Here is a 14550-nt window from a genome sequence, read left to right on the forward strand (position 1 = left end):
ACCTACTGCTGCCTCGAGAGATTGCAGTAGTCCATGTTAAGGGACATCAGAAAGGGGGGAAACTGGAAGAACGAGGAAATAATTTGGCGGATGAACAAGCTAAAAAGGCGGCAGTTGAGGAGATCATTAGGATGCAAATACTTACACCCACGGTGATGGACACTACTGTCCCACCGGTGTTCACTACTGAGGAAATGACGGAACTCGAGGGGTTAGGGGTGGAGCCAGACGAACATGGGAGATGGAGGTTACCGGGCGGACGAGAGATGGTCAGCAGACCTATAATGAGACAAATATTGACACACTTACACCAGGGAGGACATTGGGGTACCCAAGCTATGTGTGATTTGGTTCTCAGGAAATACGGGTGTAAGGGAATATACACACTTGCCAAACAGGTGTGTGAGGGTTGCCTCACGTGCAAAAAGATTAACAAACAAGGACTGAGGAAGAGGAATCTAGGGGGGAGAATTCCTGCCCTAAGACCCTTCCAGAGTATGCAAGTTGATTATACTGAACTTCCCCAAGTGGGGAGGTTGAAGTATATTCTAGTGTTAGTCGATCACTTGACGGGGTGGGTGGAAGCCTACCCCACGGTCGCTGCGACCTCGAGCCAGGTGTCCAAAATAATTCTTGAAAACATAATCCCCAGATACGGGATTGTGGAACACATAGATTCTGATCAGGGGTCGCACTTTACCTCCAAGGTATTACAGGAAATAATGAGGGTGTTGGAAATCCAGTGGGACTTCCATACCCCGTGGCACCCTCCCTCCTCAGGAAAGGTAGAAAGAATGAATCAAACATTGAAGAAACACACCTCCAAACTGGTATTAGAAACCAGACTACCCTGGACTAAATGTCTCCCGATCGCTTTATTGCGCATCCGAACGAGTCCCAGGAAAGATCTAGGATTGTCCCCGTATGAAATGTTATTTGGATTACCGTACCTGGGAACGGTGGGAGAACTACCTATGGTAGAACTTAAGGATTTGTATGTAAAGAAATATATTCTGGCGCTGTCCTCCTCCTTTTCGTCCCTCAGGAAACAAGGGCTGTTAGCACAAACTCCGCCGCTCGAGTTCCCAGCTCATCAGATCAAACCTGGAGACTGGGTATTGGTAAAATCGTGGAAAGAGGCCAAATTGCAACCGGATTGGGACGGATCATACCAGGCCCTTCTGACTACAGAGACCGCTATAAGAACGGCGGAAAAGGGCTGGACTCATTACACAAGAATCAAGGGACCTGTGGAAACATCGGCCAGAAGGGGGACCTGGACAGCCGAGCCAACAAAGGAACCCTTGAAGTTGAAACTAAAAAGACTCTGAACTATAAGTGTTTGACTGTACAGTTGCGACGCTGGCGCGGGAGCCCGGGTAGTGGTAACCACTGAAAGGATTCGTCTCCTACCCACACAGGGGGAGGGTAAAAACTGATATGTGTCACCCCATGTTTTGCACAATATTGTTGGCCATTTCCATTCCCTTTTCCCTAGGGATGCACACTCCAGTGTGGCGAGGAAAGGAACCCGACTATGGGGGACCCACAAAATTTGTAGTGACTATTCTCGAAAGTGTGCGCCCACAAGTGATTGAGTTAGATGTTTGTAACCTAGTGGACTGTGGGGATCTGGAAATGATGTGAAGTTCCGCACACACGAGGACGGCCTCAACCGGGATATTGGGTTCATGTCACACTATTTGTAACCCCCCCAGAGTTTCACTGGCTGTCTTGTCTGGAGACAATACACATCTTTTTAGCCTGTCTTCATGCTCTCTCCACTCACGTTGTTTTGTTTCTTAAAGACTTAATTAACTGTAAGTATTCGCATTCCAACCATTATTCATGTAAATTGAGTTTGTGTCTTTATATGCTCTGTTTGTGAACAGAATTCCCACTCACCTGAAGAAGGGGCTTGCAGCTCCGAAAGCTTGTGTGGCTTTTGCTACCAAATAAACCTGTTGGACTTTAACCTGGTGTTGTTAAACTTCTTACGGGATCTGGAAACACAGCGACAATATAGTGGGTTAAATAAATATATGTGTGAGGATAGATACTGTCCCTACTGGAATGATGTATTGTGGACCACTGAAGCAAGGGGATGGACAGCTAGCACACGTCAGCGTATAAAAGACCAAATTTCCATTTTTCAAGGCCCCTTCAGACCAAATTGTCAGGATAAAAATTGTAACCCAGTATATATAACAGTAAAACGAACTAAATGGTGGCAGGAAGTAAACGGGAAAACATATGAATTAAAATTGGACGGTAGGATCTTCGGAATGGGAATAAGTGTGAATGGCAAGGATCCCTTAGGCTGTTGCTTCCAGGTTAGAGTGGAACAAAATAAGAGGGTACCAGAGGAGACAGATCAGAATACTCAAACGCCACAGATACAACCATTCACACCTCCTAATGACCCGAAGGTGGTTAGGGTAATAGAAATAGAAGATTTAAGACAAACTTTTGAAGTAGAAACAGGATATGGAGATACAAATGCCTGGGTAGAATGGGTAAAGTACACTGTAAAAAGTTTGAACAAAAGCAATTGCTATGCTTGTGCCTCCGGCAGACAGATAACCCAAGTGGTGCCCTTTCCGCTCGGGTGGGAACGAGACCGACGGGGCATGGAGTGCATGATTGCCCTATATCAGGATAAGACGGCTTGGAACAATGACAGCTGCACGTCATTGTCCCTGGTGTTCCCTCCCCTCAAGGCAAAGGATTTGAAGATACCTCCTGCATTCACCGCCACTGTTGGGAACACACCTTGTGTGTACACCGACAGGGTAAGGGCCTAGCCAAGAGCCTGGGAAAATTGGAAACATGTACCGAGGTTGAGAATGTAATCGAGACGAATGGGGAGGGAAACTACTCTTCACTGAGTGTTCCCAGAGCGGATTTGTGGTGGTATTGTGGAGGGAAAACCCTAAGGGTGATCCTGCCCCCAAAATGGAAGGGGACTTGCGCAATTGTTCAATTGGCTATCCCATTTACCCTGGCATTTGAGAAAGAGAGGGTGGTGAAAAGAGGAAGAAGCAAACGATCAGTCATAGAGACCTCCTTTGATGACCGTATATACTTAGACTCTATAGGAATACCGAGGGGGGTGCCAGATGAATTTAAGGCCCGCAATCAGATCGGGGCCGGTTTTGAATCGACCCTCTTTTGGTGGGCTACCATTAACAAGAATGTGGACTGGATAAATTATATCTACTACAACCAACAGAGATTTGTAAACTATACCAAGGATGCAGTGAGGGGAATAGCCGAGCAATTGGATGCCACCAGTAGAATGTCTTGGGAAAACAGACTAGCACTCAACATTATTTTGGCAGAAAAAGGGGGTGTGTGTGAGATGTTGGGAGGAAGGTGTTGTACCTTCATCCCAAACAATACGGCACCTGACGGGTCCATCACTCGGGCCCTGCAAGGATTAAGGACCTTAGCGGAAGAACTGGCGGAAAATGCTGGAGTAGATACATCCCTAACAGGATGGCTGGACTCCTGGTTTGGAAAATGGAAGGGAATGATATCAATTTTCACCTCCCTAATAACAGTGTTCGGCATATTGGTGGCAATTGGGTGTTGTATCATTCCATGTGTAAGAGGATTGACCCAACGATTAATTGAAACGGCCTTGACAAGACAGATATCAATGGAAAAGAAAAAAGGAAACAGCGAGGATGTGTATTTACTAGATGAGGGAGAGATGGATAATATGGATGGAGAGACGGATGTTGAAAAGGAAGCTGAAATAATGCTTAAAGGATTCGAGGACACACAATAAACGTTCTGGTAGAATGTAGAAGACAACAATGGTGAAAAGAAGAAAAGGGGAAATTGTGAGATATGGCATAATGTTGCTTCTACATGAAGCTGAATTGTAGAACCATAAGCAGGCTTTAAAGCAGGTTATAGTGTGCAAACATCAGTCTTAACACAGAAACCACCGAAGATACACAACATGGGACCGAAACAAGAAAGAACAAAGAAAGTGGCTTATCTGAACATAGCAGCAGTTAAGAAACTACCACAATAGGCAAGAAATAGGAGATATAATCACATAACGTTGACAAAAGAAACATAATCACATAACGTTGACAAAGGAAACATAATCACATAACATAATCAAGAGCGGGGGGGGGGGGGCGGGGGGTGGAGGTACCGGGGGCTTTGGAGAAACTGTATAAAATACATGCTGTAATTATGTTAAAGTGTGCCTGCTCAGCGACACCCTTTCTTGCAAGATCGATTAAAAGACGCTTCTTCAGAATTTGACTCGTGTAAAATTAGTAAAGAGTGAGCTTCATTTCTCACAGACACAAACTCAATTTACAGAATAATGAATACATTCCAATCATTATTCTGTAAATTGAGTTTGTGTCTTTATATCCCCCGTTTGTGAACAGAACTCCCACTCACCTGACGAAGGGGCAGCGCTCCGAAAGCTAGTGGCGTTTGCTACCAAATAAACCTGTTGGACTTTAACCTGGTGTTGTTAGACTCCTTACTGTGTTTACCCAAGTCCAGCGCCGGCATTTCCACATCATGTCTATAAGATGTGCACGTTAGGTTGATTGGCCATGTTAAATTGCAACTTAGTATCCCAAGGGTGTGTGGGTTAAGGGGATTAGTGGGGTAAAAGGTGGGATTACAGGGACTGGGCCGGGGAAGAACGTTCTGCTGGAGAGTCGGTGCAGTCTTGATGGACCGGAACTCATTTTGGCAGTCAAACATTCTATTTCCTTATTTCAAATAAAAATGTATCAGTAACATGGGTTGAAGAAGCTGTGATTTATGTTGTAATGCATTCCATTTGGTATATTAAGAAAATAAAAATGTTCTTTGTTCTAAAAAAAAAGGCCTCCTTCTGCAGTGTAAGGACTCTATGACTTGAGTTCCCGAATGGACTTCTCCTGTGCGGCAATGACTTTATGACTGGAAAGATATAATGTAGCTACAATAATAAATTACAAAACTAGAAATAATAAGAAATGGAAAAGGGGAGAAAAGAAAGTGTTTTACTCACAGATGTTGGCCTCTTTTATTGTTGGACTGTCCAACTCCTTCCGGTCCTCCAACTCCTCCCATCAGTCAATATCTCAGTGTTAAATTCAGGGGGGGGGTGGGCACATCCCCGCACATGCGCAGTTTCCCCTCTCCCTTGGACATGCGCAGTCCCGGGCTGGGGGCGAAGGGAAGGCCAGCGAGTGGCTTTTCGCTCGGGCTGGAGCTATTAGCTGGTTGCCTGGAAACCTTGGCTGGAGGAGGGGAACAGTGGGTGGGGGTAGGTCCCGCGTCCGCGCGCCGGTCCTGCGCACTGGAACCCGGAAACGTCACCGGTCAGAACGAGAAGCTGCTCGCTGATATTTCGGCGCCCCCTGCCCTTCCTCCCACTCCGTCCTCCGGGACTCCGCATCGAGTCTTAGAGGTTTACAGCATAGAAATACGCCCTTCGGCCCAACTTGTCCATGGTGCCTTTTTTTAAGTACAGTAAGAAGTTTAACGACACTAGGTTAAAGTCCAACAGGTTTATTTGGTAGCAAACACCACAAGCTTTCGGAGCTCCAAGCCCCTTCTTCAGGTGAGTGAGAATTCTGTTCACAAACAGGGCATATAAAGACACAGACTCAATTTACATGAATAATGGTTGGAATGCAAATACTTACAGCGAATCAAGTCTTCAAGAAACAAAACAATGTGAGTGGAGAGAGCATCAAGACAGGCTAAAAAGATGTGTATTGTCTCCAGACAAGACAGCCAGTGAAACTCTGCATTCGGCCTCTGATCTTCGGGTAAGCGTTCTCCAAGGCGGCCTTCGCGACACACGACGGAGCAGAGTCGCTGAGCAGAAACTGATAGCCAAGTTCCGCACACACGAGGACGGTCTCAACCGGGGTATTGGGTTCATGTCACACTATCTGTAACCCCCACAGTTGCCTGGACCTGCCGAGTTTCACTGGCTGTCTTGTCTGGAGACAATACACATCTTTTTAGCCTGTCTTGATGTTCTCTCCACTCACATTGTTTTGTTTCTTAAAGACTTAATTAACTGTAAGTATTCGCATTCCAACCATTATTCATGTAAATTGAGTCTCTGTCTTTATATGCCCTGTTTGTGAACAGAATTCCCACTCACCTGAAGAAGGGGCTTGGAGCTCCGAAAGCTTGTGGCTTTTGCTACCAAATAAACCTGTTGGACTTTAACCTGGTGTTGTTAAACTTCTTACTGTGTTCACCCCAGTCCAACGCCAGCATCTCCACATCAGGCCTTTTTTTAAACCGCTTAGCTAATCCCAATTGCCCACGTATGACCCATATCCCTCTATACCCATCGTACCCATGTAACTGTCTAAAAGCTTTTTAAAAGACAAAATTGTACCCGTTTCTACTCTTACCTCTGGCAGCTTGTTCCAGATACTCACCACCCTCTGTGTGAAAAAATTGCCCCTCTGGACCCTTTTTTTTATCTCTCCCCTCTCACCTTAAACCTATGCCCTCTAGTTTTAGACACCCCTACCTTGGGGAAAAGATGTTGACTATTTCGCTGATTTCATTATTTTGTAGACCTCTATAAGATCACCCCTAAGTCTCCGACAGGCCAGGGAAAAAGTCCCAGTCTATTCAGCCTCTCCTTATAACTCAATCCATCAAGCCCCGGTAACATCCTAGTAGATCTTTTCTGCACTCTTTCTAGTTTAATAAAATCTTTTCTATAATAGGATGACCAGAACTGCACACAGTATTCCAAGTGTGGCCTTACCAATGTCTTGTACAACTTCAACAAGACGTCCCAACTCCTGTATTCAATGTTCTAACCAATGAAACCAAGCATGCCGAATGCCTTCTTCACCACTCTGTCCACCTGTGACTTCACTTTCAAGGAGCTATGAGCCTGTACCCCTAGATCTCTTTGTTCTATAACTCTCCCCAACACCTTACCATTAACTGAGTGTGTCCTGCCCTGGTTCAATCTACCAAAATACACCTCACATTTATCTAAATTAAACTCCATCTGCAATTCATCAGCCACTGGCCCAATTGATCAAGATCCCTTGCAATCCTAGATAACCTTCTTCATTGTCCACTATGCCACCAATCTTGGTGTCATCTGCAAACTTACTAACCATGCCTCCTAAATTCTCATCCAAATCATTAATATAAATGACAAACAACAGTGGACCCAGAATCAATCCCTGAGGTACACCACTGGTCACAGGTCTTCAGGTTGAAAAACAATCCTCGACAACATTCTGTCATCAAGCTAATGTTGTATCGTTACATCGGGGACCTGGGGTGATGCATGCAGCAGTGCCGCACAATCGTAGGGTTCACGGGCTCCGAAGATTGCCCCTTCTGTGGCCTTGTGGAGTCCGTGGACCATGTCTATGTTTTGTGTCTTAGGCTGCACTCCCTTTTTGTTTTCCTCAAAAACCTTTTATTGCTGTTCTGTTTGCACTTCAGTCTCACGCTCCTGATCTACGGACACCTGGTGCGGAGAGGGGCGGGTTGGGATGGCGACCTTCTCGTGAACCTGCTCCTGGGCCTGACGAAACGTGCCATTTACCGGTCCAGGCAGTGGGCGATCGAGGGGGCCGTCCATCCTGACTGTCTGCCCCTCTACCGCGGCTACGTTCACGGCCAGATGTCCCTGGAGAGGGAGCATGCGGTGTCCACGGGCACGGTTGACGCTTTCCGCGCCCGTTGGGCACCGCAGGGATTGGGGTGCGTTATCGACCCTAATAATCACATTATGATTTCATGTTTTTAAGCTTCCTTTGTACTTTGATTTTTGTTCGGGCTGTTCCCCCTCCTTTTGGGGAGCTGCCCCTTTTACTTTGTCCTGATTTAATTTGAGTTTGTTTATTTGGTTTGACCTTAAAAGAGGCCGACATCTGTGAGTAAAACACTTTCTTTTCTCCCCTTTTCCATTTCTTTTCTCATTCTGGGGGAAATTGATGAATTGCAACAACTGAAAGGAAAGGAAGTGAATCCAGCCTGTATATTCCACACATATTTAGAATCATAGAATCATAGAATCCTGCAGTGCAGAAAGAGGCCATTCGGCCCATCGAGTCTGCACCAACCACAATCTCACCCAGGCCCTATCCACATATCCCTACATATTTACCCACTAACCCCTCTAACCTATGCATCCCGGGACACTAAGGGGCAATTTAGAATGGCCAATCAACCTAGCCCGCACATCTTTGGACTCCAGTCATATCGACATATATCTGTCTGGCAGCCTGCATGGAGATTTTCAGCTCTCTGTATCCAGGACAGGATGCACTGAGCATGGATCTGTCAATCAGCCTCAATCAGCACCTTCAGGAGAATTGAGTATTAGATACAGCAGAGTGAGAATGGAGGGAGAGTGTGTGGGATGGAGATTTACAGCTTTTGGGAAATGAGAGAGGAAAGAATGTTCCATCGAAACTAGAATTTCTGTTCTGGATTTCTATCCTGTACTGACACTGATGACTTTTCTAAACCTCTTTTACCGGATATCAGAAGAGATTTGCAGGCAGGAAACTTAGACCAAACATCACACCAAAATGTGACAGAGTCACTCAATACTTTGTGACCTGAATATCTTTTTCTTCAGCTTCAGAATATTTTAAACTTCGATGTAACTGGAAAAGCACCAAGGCACACACACCCCTGAGTGACTGTTCCAGTGCACTGACTGTGGAAAGAACTTTAATCAGTTACACAGCCTGAAAATACATGATCAATTGGAGAAGGAAAAGACCATACATGTGCTCTGTGTGTGGATACCTTATCTGAGCATGGAGTGGCATAAGGAACCCATAGAAATATAGGGAATGTGGGAAGGGGTTCATATCCCCTTCGAAGCTGTAAACTCATCAACGCAGTAACACTGGGGAGAGACCATTCACCTGCTCTGTGTGTGGGAAGGGTTTCACGTAGTTATCCAGCCTGCAGATCCAGCCTGCAGACACACCAGTGAGTTCACACTGAGGCAAAACCATTTACCTGCTCTGTGTATGGGAAGGGATTCATTCGTTGTCCCATCTGTTGGGACACAATGTCACTCACAGCAATGACACTCCCTTTAAATGCTCTGACTTTGGGAGCAGCTTTAAAAACTCTCGACAACCTTTTTTTTATTCATTCACGGGATGTGGGCGTCGCTGACCAGGCCAGCATTTATTGCCTATCCCTAGTTGCCCTTAAACGCATTGTCTCTCGGCCATTTCATAGGGCAGTTGAGAGTCAACCGCATTGCTGTGGCTCTGGAGTCACATGTAGGCCAGACCAGGTAAGGACAGACATTAGTGAGCCGGATGGGTTTTAATGACAATCGACAATGGTTTCATGGTCATCAGTAGATTTTTATTTCCAGATTTTTAAAAATTGAATTCAAATTCCACCATCTGCCATGGATGGATTCTAACCCTGGTCCCCAGAACATTAGCTGAGTTTCTGGATTAGTGGTCTAGCGATTAGTAGTCTTTGCCCTGATTATGCCCCAGCGCATTCACACTGAGAAGAGACCACTCAGCTGCTCTCACTGCACAAAGAGGTTTAGAATATCATCCAACCTGCCAGAACACCAATGGGTTCACATCAGGGAGAGACTGTTCAACTGCTGTGTGTGGGAAAGGATTTATTCAGTTTTCCAAACTGCAGATGCACCAAACATTTCACACCGGGCAGAGGCTATTCACATATTCTGAGTGTGGGAAGGTGAGACACCAGTGAATTCACACTGGAGAGAGACTGTTTACCTGCTCTGCGTGTGGGAAAGGATTCACTCAGTTATCCAAACTGCAGATGTACCAGCGAGTTCACACTGGGGAGAGACCGTTCACTTGCTCTGAGTGTGGGCAGGGATTCAGGGATGCATCCAACCTGCTGAAGCATCAACAAGTTCATGCCGGGGAGAGACCATTCACCTGCTGTCAGTGTGGGAAGGGATTCAGTCAATCAACTAGCCTCAGACACACCAGCAAGTTCACACCGAAGAGAGGCCGTTCAGCTGAATGAATGTGAGGAGGGATTCACACTGTTACCCCACCTGCAGAGACACAAGCAAGTTCACCAGTGATCACAGGGGTTGGATTCTGCTATTTTTGCTGCTGTTAATCACATTCAGGTCTGAACCATGTTCATTCTGGCAGTTGGTGAAGTGGGAGGGTCAGAGGGTCTCTTTCTGCTGGACTGACCGGTCTCACGACTTTGCTTCCAGTGGGCTGATGCTCTTTGAGTCTGGGGGACCACATTTCCACTGAGGTGATCCACAAAAGCCGACGAAGGACATTTATTTTATCCTGGATAGTAAATATTGTTTTTCCTACCACGACACAGAGATCTAAAATAAATACATTTATCTCTGTTCCATTGAGGCTACAGCACAGGGCCAGGCCAGTCGGCTCAATTGGTCTATTTCGGTATTTATGCTCCACATGAGCCTCCACCCACCCCTCTCCCCATCAGCATATCCTTCTATTCCTTTCTCCCTCATGTATGTATCTAGCTTCCTTTCAATGTATTCATGCTGTTATATAGCTTTATTTTAAACTCCTTCCAAGCATTCTAGTTTAATGAGACAAACAAAGACAGTAATTCAATTATTTCTTTATTTAACACTTCTAGTATCAACACAAACATAAACAGTTGCAACTCATTAACTCTTTACTGAACTTTAACTCTAACCAATCATCAACTTTCAGCTGAACTTTAACTCTTAAACTGCATTTTAACTTTAACTAAACATCAACTTTAACTATTTAACCGAAAATAGATACTACCGAATTTAGGAAAACCTTGGCGAAGGAATATCCTTGATGTAGAATCTATCTTCTTCTCTGAAGCATCCTTCAGGGCACAAGTCTTCTTGCGATGGGTAGTCTCTTCGCAATATCGCTGCCAAACAAAGGCTAAACATTTATCCACAATTCTCCATCGCTTCCAGAAAATTCTCTGCCATCCAGCCAACTATGTAACCAGAAATTGATCACATGGCTCGAACATCCAATGAAATTACTTTTCAATGACACCATTAACTTAGTTCATTTGACATGTCTCATACATAACAGCCAAATAAAGCAAAGTCGCGCTGTCTCAGTTAATGTAAACAACTTCCCTTATCTGGGAAGCTTCAGATCATAGCTCCCAGACCAGAACATCTTTACAACCTGCACCCGGTTTTAATCTATAAATTGACCAAAAATCCCAGCATGCTTCACTCCCAGCCAGAATAGCCATTTTAAAGCCACTGTTGCCATTATTGTTGTTAAATCATTGTTTTAGGCCTTCCTTCTCCATCCACAATGCTATTCACCTCAACCACTCGCTGTGGTAGTAAGTTCCACATTCTCACCACTTGCTGAGTAAAGAGGTTTCTCCTGAAATCCCTATTGGCTTACTGAACCCCTGAAAATAGATTGAAATTCACGCAGCATTTGTAACAAAAGGGATGAATTGTCAGCGTGGATAGAGATAAATGTGTGTGTCCTGATAGACATAACAGAGACTTGGGCAAAAGGTGACCATGGCTTGGATCTAAATGTGAAAGACTATCTGACATATCAGAATTGTAGGAAGCTAGGAAAAGGTGATTGGATTGCTCCCGTTAATTAAGGATGACATTAATTCAGTACTGAGAGACCACCTTAGCCTGAAAGATCAGGAAGTGGAATCAGTTTGGATTGAGATAAGAAATAGTAACGGTATGACGTTTTGTGTGGGAGTAGTTAATGGGCCCCTAACAGTAGTTACACTGTAGGTAGAGTGTACAGGAAGTAATAAATGAGGTGCGTAATTAAGGCAGTGCAATAATCATGGGTGAGTTTTATGTAATGGAGATCAAAAGAATCAGATTGGCAAAAGCAGCCTGGAACATGAGTTTACAGAGTGTTTTGGGGACAATGTCTTAGATCAGTTCATTCTTGATCCAACCAGGAATCTGTCAATGAGACAGAATTAATCAACAATAAACATGTGGTGATGGAGCATCTAGATAACAGCGATCATAATCTTGTGAGGAAGATCATGTTTAGTAATGTTACTAGTTTTGGTTTAGTTATGTTCCGTTATCACAGAATCAAAGTACATGAATCCATTCACTCAATACAGGATTGTACTGTGTGAGTCTCTGTCTTCAGCTGCACTCCTACTTGATAAGTGCCGTGTGCCATATCGCCTTAGGCCAAAGTAGGGTTACGTTTGATGGTTTTCCTACAGGACCAATGCTGAATGAGAATCTCTGTTACATTTGATGGCAGGATTAGAGGATACATGTGAAGCTTCTTGTAGGTTAATTGTGAATGTCAATGCTGGAGAAATGCCACGTCTTAAATTGTATGAGCTTTTTAACTTAAAGAGAAATAGTCACTTTCCTTCAAAGTACACAGCAGATTAGTGTGGGTTTGATTATCAGTTTCTGTAATGGTGTTGTCGTGATGTATTTTCTGTGACTTTATTTCTTATGAACATGTACCGTTCGGCACGGTGGCACAGTGATTAACACAACTGCCTCACAGTGCCAGGATCCCAGGTTCGATTCCCTGCTTGGGTGACTGTGTGGAGTTTGCACATTCTCCCCGTGTCTGCGTGGGTTTCCACTGGGTGCTCCGGTTTCATTCCATAATCTGAAAGATGTGCTGGTTAGGTGCATTGGCTGTGCTAAATTCTCCCTCAGTGTACCCGAACAGGCGCCAGAATGTGGCGACTAGGGGATTTTCACAGTAACTTCATTGCAGTGTTAATATAACAATTATTGTGACAACAATAAATAAAATAAAAATTAAAAATGTATCAATAGGAAATGGTATTTTGTAATGTGTACATTGCTTCCTGAACTTTAGCAAACCAATCATCTTCATGTGTAGATTTTCTATGTTCTGTCGTAGTTGCTGTATTAGTTTAAGTTTGTGTATCTCTTGTACTGCTAGTTATTTGTCTTGAAGTAACTTGCTTCAGGCGTTAGCAGTCACTAAGAAATTACACATCACACCTCAGATGTACCAGTTAGGTCGATGAGCCTGACAAACATCAATCATCAGGAAGTCATACCACCCGTCCTCTTATTACAAAGAAGCAGACACATAAATGACTTTGTGCTGCCTTGTTATCTCAGTGGAAAAGCTCTAAAGTTAATAAACAGCAGGAAAAAGCAATAGAGAAAAGGATGTTGCCTCAAATGACTGAGATCCTGGATTAATTCAGTTAGGAGTTAATGGGAAGTGATAGCAGCAAGATGACCAGGGTGGCACAGTGGTTAGCACTGTTGCCTCACAGCGCCAGGGACCTGGGTTCAATTTCAGCCTTGGGTGACTGTGTGGAGTTTGCATATTCTCCCCATGTCTGCCTGGGTTTCCTCCGGGTGCTCTGGTTTTCTCCCACAATCCAAAGATGTGTGGCTTAGGGTGATTGGCCATGCTAAATTTCCCCTCAGTGTAAGGGGGCTAGGAGGGTAAATATGTGGGGTTACGGGGAAAGGGCCTAGGTGGGATTGTGGTTGCTGCAGACTCGATGGGCCAAATAGCTTCCTTCTTCAATGTTGGGATTCTATGATTCTTATGGGTTAAAGGGAAGTGAATCAGCAAAATGACCAATATCCTTCAGGGGCCAATCAAACATTGATCATGCACCATTTAACCAATGAGGGACTAATCAGGTGCTATTTGGACCAATCAGAACCACAGGAGACTCGTGACAAAGATGAATAAGTGAATACCGCATAGAGATAGTTGCGAGCGAGGGTTAATGAACTACAATTTTCCAGAGCTCAGGGCGCAACACAACACAACATGAAGTCAGAAGATAGACTTTGGTCAACAGAACAGCAGACAGCCACAGTCAACCAGATGTTCCAGAGTGAATGGACTGATCCACTGTGTTTAAGTATTGTGATTTTGTACTTTCTACAATTAATAAATTCTGTGACAACATTTTTGTACCCAGAATGGTCTGTAACTAGTAAGAAACTGCAGATTCCTTTCACAACTTATTCCAATGAGTAATTGACTCGAGTATTACAATTGAACTTGGAGCCAAACCCAGATCTTACAATCGGATAGAAGTTCATGTTCTGTTTGAAGGGGAGAAGTGTGGGTCTCAGACCAGTGTTTTAAACCTAAATAAAGGGACTGAAAGCAGAGCTGGCTAAGCAACGTAAAATAAGGGAAATTATATTTTTTCATCTTTGATTTGGTTTGAAATATTTTCTGTGTGTATCACTATGATCCTGGACGGGACCATTAATATTTAAAGAGAAATTCAAACACCCAGTGATTAACTATAAGAACTGTGCCACAAGATTCTATGCATTTAAACAAAAACAAATTTTATTGGATATAGAAAACAAAAAAAAATTAAAAACCAAGAACTTAACACTGTAGTTTAGAAAGACTTATGTTATAAACTCAGTTCTACTTTTTAACCTCTACCCCCAAGACTTCCCTTAGATGGAATGATACATTTGGAAAGGTCCCAGGAACAGAAGTGAATGAACACTCAAGGTATGTCATAACTCCCCAGAATTCACTTTAGTTCTCCTCAGTGTTCCAGCTA

General features: G+C 44.1%; 1 protein-coding gene and 1 long non-coding RNA gene across 2 annotated transcripts in view; both read right to left on the reverse strand.

Annotated features, from left to right (window-relative positions):
* LOC144510488 (uncharacterized) overlaps positions 1-5170 on the reverse strand; it is a 6873-nt gene extending 1703 nt beyond the window's left edge. Inside the window, exons 1-2 of the long non-coding RNA XR_013500637.1 lie at positions 5036-5170; positions 1906-2003 (exon numbers count right to left, since the gene is read on the reverse strand). This is a non-coding gene — a long non-coding RNA (uncharacterized LOC144510488). The remainder of the gene's footprint in view (positions 1-1905; positions 2004-5035) is intronic.
* LOC144510907 (uncharacterized) overlaps positions 1-14550 on the reverse strand; it is a 347486-nt gene that overhangs the window by 75714 nt on the left and 257222 nt on the right. The gene's annotated exons all lie outside the window — the stretch shown is intronic.

Source organism: Mustelus asterias, chromosome 23 (assembly GCF_964213995.1).
Source record: "Mustelus asterias chromosome 23, sMusAst1.hap1.1, whole genome shotgun sequence".
Lineage (NCBI taxonomy): Eukaryota > Metazoa > Chordata > Chondrichthyes > Carcharhiniformes > Triakidae > Mustelus > Mustelus asterias.